Source organism: Procambarus clarkii, unplaced genomic scaffold (assembly GCF_040958095.1).
Source record: "Procambarus clarkii isolate CNS0578487 unplaced genomic scaffold, FALCON_Pclarkii_2.0 HiC_scaffold_2111, whole genome shotgun sequence".
NCBI classification, from domain to species: domain Eukaryota; kingdom Metazoa; phylum Arthropoda; class Malacostraca; order Decapoda; family Cambaridae; genus Procambarus; species Procambarus clarkii.
In genome coordinates, this window is record NW_027191127.1 from 10,001 (window position 1) to 16,640 (window position 6,640).

At 53.9% G+C, this 6,640-nt stretch overlaps 3 non-coding genes across 3 annotated transcripts in view; all 3 read right to left on the minus strand.

Annotated features, from left to right (window-relative positions):
• Positions 1-692, minus strand: part of LOC138362608 (large subunit ribosomal RNA) — a 4,357-nt gene extending 3,665 nt beyond the window's left edge. The window contains exon 1 of the ribosomal RNA XR_011227816.1: positions 1-692. This exon is cut by the window's left edge and continues 3,665 nt beyond it. This is a non-coding gene — a ribosomal RNA (large subunit ribosomal RNA).
• A 1,089-nt stretch (positions 693-1,781) lies between these two features.
• LOC138362606 (5.8S ribosomal RNA) lies at positions 1,782-1,943 on the minus strand. Its single transcript, XR_011227814.1, has one exon. It is a non-coding gene; the product is annotated as a 5.8S ribosomal RNA (ribosomal RNA).
• Positions 1,944-2,594: 651 nt separating this feature from the next.
• Positions 2,595-4,466, minus strand: LOC138362607 (small subunit ribosomal RNA). The gene has a single exon (XR_011227815.1). It is a non-coding gene; the product is annotated as a small subunit ribosomal RNA (ribosomal RNA).
• Positions 4,467-6,640: the final 2,174 nt, after the last annotated feature.

Genomic DNA, 6,640 nt, shown 5'->3' on the forward strand with positions numbered 1-6,640 from the left:
TTCGCCCACCGGACAAGAGGAGAAGCCGAAGCCGCATCCCCAGCCGGTAGGGTACCAATCCGTCCGGGCCTTCGACGTCCCCAAAAGCAACGGGTCGCGGCGACCTACTGTGAGGCGAAATACGCCCGCCGACGCCGGCGTGGGTGGAGGCACGCCCAAGTATTCCTGGGTCGCTTTGTTACGTCCCCACCCAGCCGACAGCCGACGAGCTGAATCCCCCAGTTCGACCTTCGAGGTTCCACCCGTTTGGCTCTTAACGGTTTCACGTACTCTTGAACTCTCTCTTCAAAGTTCTTTTCAACTTTCCCTCACGGTACTTGTCCTCTATCGGTCTCGTGGTCATATTTAGCCTTAGATGGAGTTTACCACCTGCTTTGGGCTGCATTATTAAGCAACCCGACTCTACAGAGAGGCCCTTTCCGACCGCCCCATCTATGCCCTCGCGGGCGCCGCCACACGGGCCTGTCACCCTCCATGGGTAGTGGCCGCTTTCAAGCTTGACTTAGGCGGTATGGGACGGCGTGCCGGACCCTCCGAAACGCAACACCCCTCGTGCCGGTTAAGACACGAGGTTATGCGCTGGGCTCTTCCCCGTTCAGTCGCCCTTACTAAGGGAATCCCTGTTGGTTTCTTTTCCTCCGCTTATTAATATGCTTAAATTTGGCGGGTAGGTCTCTCCCGACACGAGGTCGACGGTGGGTTTTTTTTTTCGTGCGCTGGTGGTTTAAAATTTTATTTGATCATCGATCATCGCTCGAGGGGCGGTCTCGGCGCAAAAACACACACACACAGTCACACACATTTTGATTTGATCAATCAAGGACGCCACCCGTCGGCGAGCACTCTGGCTACGCCTTTTGCTGAGGGGCAAAGCACAGCACGGGAGCAGCACCTCCTCCGTCATGACGACAGGCGGTCGCTCCCTCGCACCACACCAGCAACAAACACAGCGGCTGCTGCTGATGATGCCACGGCTGTTACTGTCCCCCAGCCAACGCACTGAAAATCCGAATTTGGCCGTCTGACGGCTTGCGCCAGACACGCCGTCACTTCGGTTTCAGCAAGCGTTGCTTATAGGCCCCACAACTGTGGCAGCGGCTACCACTAGGGTGCACACATGCCAACGAAATTATAACAATAATAATAATAACAACAGTAGTAGTATAGCACTACTTCTGTGCGCACACGCCTCTCTCTCATACATGCACCTGTGTACTGGTGTAATTTACTCGTTCATGAGCGTTATTGGCACCATTTCTTCTCTCTCTCGAATTCTGCTAGGCCAAAGTAAATGAAATCCGGTTGAGTCGGTCCGTAGAGAGTGTGTGTGATAGGCGGGAGGTTCCTCAAGCGTTCAATTTCCCTGGCACACTACTACCTCTGGACGGCGACGCATGGCATGTCGCTTCCGACCCGGTCCTCTAGCCATACCCTTGTGTTGTGCCATCCAGTCCACGGAGGGGTGGAAACTGGCGGCTTTGCTTGCTGCACGTCTGTGGGACAATCGGATCCGCAGCAGACGTCGAGTGTTTTCTCACTCAAAGGGCGGCAGGCCTCTGTTGCAGAAATAGGACGAAAAGCGTCTTTCTTTCACAGCATGATGAGGTGTGCTAGGGGCTCGTTTGTCAAATATTAGGGGGACTCCCGGTTTGCCTCCTGCCTTCTCATTCGGGGGGCAGTGGCGGGCGTCGTTCCCCAGAGCAGGCCAAAGCGCATCGTTGAGCCTGCCAAAGAGCAGAATATGGAGGCCGCAACAGCTACTCGCCCGATGGATGTTATTCCGACCCTCGCGCAGGAGTGGCGACAGTACACATATCAGGACTGCCGCCGCAATGTGCGTTCGACTTGTCGATGTATCTGGTATTCTTGCGATTCACATACCGACACGCAGTTAGCTGCGGTCTTCATCGACCCACGAGCCAAGTGATCCACCGTTAAGAGTTGTATATGTTTTTATTAAGGCCTGTCGGCCGTCTATCACTCCATCATAGGAGGACGTAATGTATGGGGGGTTTGATAGGGCTGGTAAGAGCCCGACTTTGGTTAGAAGACACATAAAATGCTTTTTTTCTCTCTCCCCTTTTTCCTCCTCTGCCGCACACGTACATTTACGTTTACAGTAGAGTGAAGGCGGGGAGGGAGGGGCCCACTGGGAAGCGTGTCAAGGAAAACCCAGCACTAGACGCCGCCAGAGTAGCAGGCGCCGGCCCTGTCAACGAGAGGAGCAGTAGCGTCTTCGCCTGCTGCTTTCTCTCTATGGTGTGGGTGCCGGAAGCCACTGAGCGACCGGGGACAAGGAAGAAAGATGTCGGTGACGGGTGTCGCGAGCCCCAACAGATGACTCTAAAGCAGTATACGGCGCTAGGACTGTGACCTGCGCCGGTCGGACTGACTGACATGTCATGTCAGTCCGACATCACAGACCTGTTATTGTCTCACAGTGGGTGTAGATCTCGGTGGCCGCCGTTTATCCGCTTTCTCCTTTCCCACGGCAATTGGGTGCGGCTCCCAAGGCTACCCTTGCCTTCTTCGCATTGAAGAATACTCGAACGACGACGACGAGCCGATGGTTGCAGCTCTCGCGTCACAAACTGTAATGATCCTTCCGCAGGTTCACCTACGGAAACCTTGTTACGACTTTTACTTCCTCTAAATGATCAAGTTTGGACATCTTTCCGTCAGCTCGAGGCGAGAACCCCTTGCGCCGAGACGCGAGGGGTAGAACATCCAAGAGCGCCAGTCCGAAGGCCTCACTAAATCATTCAATCGGTAGTAGCGACGGGCGGTGTGTACAAAGGGCAGGGACGTAATCAGCGCAAGCTGATGACTTGCACTTACTGGGAATTCCTCGTTCATGGGAAACAATTGCAAGCCCCAATCCCTATCATGAAGGGGATTGAACGGGTTACCCGCTCCTCTCGGAGGGGGAGAACACGTTGATCTCTTCAGTGTAGCGCGCGTGCGGCCCAGAACATCTAAGGGCATCACAGACCTGTTATTGCTCAATCTCGTGCGGCTAGAATTGCCGCTAATCCCTCTAAGAAGAAGTTGCGAACTGGACACCAATTGCTGGAGATCCGTCGACTAGTTAATAGGCCAGAGTCTCGTTCGTTATCGGAATTAACCAGACAAATCGCTCCACCAACTAAGAACGGCCATGCACCACCACCCACCGAATCGAGAAAGAGCTCTCAATCTGTCAATCCTTCCGGTGTCTGGGCCTGGTGAGGTTCCCCGTGTTGAGTCAAATTAAGCCGCAGGCTCCACTCCTGGTGGTGCCCTTCCGTCAATTCCTTTAAGTTTCAGCTTTGCAACCATACTTCCCCCGGAACCCAAAGACTTTGGTTTCCCGGAAGCTGCCCGCCGGGTCATGGGAATAACGCCGGCGGATCGCTAGTTGGCATCGTTTATGGTTAGAACTAGGGCGGTATCTGATCGCCTTCGAACCTCTAACTTTCGTTCTTGATTAATGAAAACATCCTTGGCAAATGCTTTCGCAGTAGTTCGTCTTGCGACGGTCCAAGAATTTCACCTCTAGCGTCGCAGTACGAATGCCCCCGCCTGTTCCTATTAGTCATTACCTCAGGTTCCGAAAACCAACAAAATAGAACCGAGGTCCTATTCCATTATTCCATGCATAGACATTCAGGCCATTAAAGTAGCCTGCTCTGAGCACTCTAATTTTTTCAAAGTAAACGTGCCGGCCACTCGGGACACTCGATGAAGAGCACCCCGTGCGAGCCGGCGGGGCTAGTTAGCTGTTCGGAGCGTGACAGTAAGCACCAGGCGGTGTACCGTCAGTCCGGAACTGAGATCCAACTACGAGCTTTTTAACCGCAACAACTTTAATATACGCTATTGGAGCTGGAATTACCGCGGCTGCTGGCACCAGACTTGCCCTCCAATAGATCCTCGTTAAAGGATTTAAAGTGTACTCATTCCGATTGCGAGGCCTCGGATGAGTCTCGCATCGTTATTTTTCGTCACTACCTCCCCGTGCCGGGAGTGGGTAATTTGCGTGCCTGCTGCCTTCCTTAGATGTGGTAGCCGTTTCTCAGGCTCCCTCTCCGGAATCGAACCCTGATTCCCCGTTACCCGTTATAGCCATTGTAGGCGCATAACCTACAATCGAAAGCTGATAAGGCAGACACTTGAAGGATGCGGCGCCGGTGCGGAGACCGTGCGCTCAGCAAAAAGTTATTCAGATTCACCACGGGTGGGTTAACGGACCGAGGCCCGACCAGTTTTGAACTAATAAAAGCGCTCTTCCCTTGCGGTCAGAGACGTGATGCATGTATTAGCTCTAGAATTACCACAGTTATCCAAGTAAGTGGGTTTACAGATCCAATGAAACATAGCTGATTTAATGAGCCATTCGCGGTTTCGCCTTAACTCGGCTTGTACTTACACATGCATGGCTTAATCTTTGAGACAAGCATATGACTACTGGCAGGATCAACCAGGTAGCTCAACAGTACTACTGATATATAGTACACAAGACACACACACACACCCCTCGCTCCCCTCGGTTTTGCGTTTTAATCCTGCTTTGCAAGTTAAATCTCACTATGGACTCTCTAGCAGCCCGACAGTATGGCGTTATGTCGATACGTTAGACGAACAGAGGCGGAGGAGAGCAGTTACTCCGCGTGGACGAACGATCATAACTACCCCGCCGAGATTACTCCTGCTCGTCATTGTCGTCATTCAACACGGCAAGCTGGAAAAACAGGAGGAGGAGCAGTAGTAAGTGAGTAGGTGGTGGTGGTCTTTTTCGTTTTGGTAGGGACGCGAGTCTTATTTTCCTCGGCGTCACCCCTTTTATATGAAAGGAACCGTCGGAAATGCATCCGAGGTGCCGTGTGGTTTGTCGCCTCCTCGTTGGTGGAGAGAGGCGACGCCACAGTGTTTTTGTTCAGCCTTCCCATGACATGGAAGAAGGTTGGTGCTCTGTTCCCATGCACACAGACCGATCGATAGCTGACTCGATGTGCAGTCGTAGGCTGGAGAAGTGATCGCACGGAGATCGGAAGGAATCGTCGTGACACAATACAGAGGCGCTGCTTTGAAGGCCTCTCGAGCCTCACGACGTGCGCGATTACGGGCGCTCTCGCCTAATGCTACGTATGTCTAGCAGAATGCAAGTTCGCCTCGCGCACCGGACCCGAGATGCCGCAGCGTGTGCAGTGACAGTTCTCAGTTTGCATCGAGCATCGGGATCATGCTCTTGCGGGAAGGAGGATGATGGGGGGTTGTGTGGAGAGAGAGCTGCTGCCGAAACAAACTACTCACTCCAGGGAGGAATTGAAGGCAATTCTCGAGCCACACGACATGCGCGAGTTTCGCCGACCGTCTTCGCCCACTGTTACGTATGTCTAACACATGAACAAGATCGGTCGCACGCGCACACCGGACCCCGAGGTGCCTGGGCTCTGGAACCACACGACATGTGCGAGGAGGGCCGCCTTCGCCTGCAAGTTACGTATGTCTAACAAGACGCAATGGTCGGTCGCTCACACACCGGACTCCAAATACCTCAGCCTATGTGGCATTTGCCCCGCGACAGACAGGCAGGTTCCCCATTGGCGCCGGTGAACGAGAAGCAGTTCGCAACCGCACCGGAACCCAGAACCTGTGATCCAATCCCGCGACAGGCAAAACACCGTCTGGTTCCCCAATTACTCCGGTATACGTCTGCGGCAAACAGTTCGCTACCGCACCGGAACCGAGAACCAGCACCCTAACAGTGGGGGAAGAGAAAGGAGCCCACGCACCAAAACAATGGAATACATTTGCTCCTTCTCTCTGGCGACAACGAGACACAATGTCGCCAAGACGCCGGTAGTAGGTTCAGCCAGCCACCGAGTCTCCCCCTTTATATAGCTATATCTAACGTCCATGGAAGGCCATCTCGGACCACACGACATGCGCGAGTTTCGCCGACCGTCTTCGCCCACTGTTACGTATGTCTAACACATGAACAAGATCGGTCGCACGCGCACACCGGACCCGAGATGCCTGGCTCTGGAACCACACGACATGTGCAAGGAGGGCCGCCTTCGCCTAATGTTACGTATGTCTAACAGAACGCAATGGTCGGTCACTCACACACCGGACTCCAAATACCTCAGCCTATGTGGCATTTGCCCCGCGACAGACAGGCAGGTTCCCCATTGGCGCCGGTGAACGAGAAGCAGTTCGCAACCGCACCGGAACCCAGAACCTGTGATCCAATCCCGCGACAGGCAAAACACCGTCTGGTTCCCCAATTACTCCGGTATACGTCTGCGGCAAACAGTTCGCTACCGCACCGGAACCGAGAACCAGCACCCTAACAGTGGGGGAAGAGAAAGGAGCCCACGTACCAAAACAATGGAATACATTTGCTCCTTCTCTCTGGCGACAACGAGACACAATGTCGCCAAGACGCCGGTAGTTGTCAGCCAGCCACCGCGTCTCCCCCTTTATATAGCTATATCTAATGTGCATGGAAGGCCATCTCGGACCACACGACATGCGCGAGTTTCGCCGACCGTCTTCGCCCACTGTTACGTATGTCTAACACATGAACAAGATCGGTCGCACGCGCACACCGGACCCGAGATGCCTGGCTCTGGAACCACACGACATGTGCAAGGAG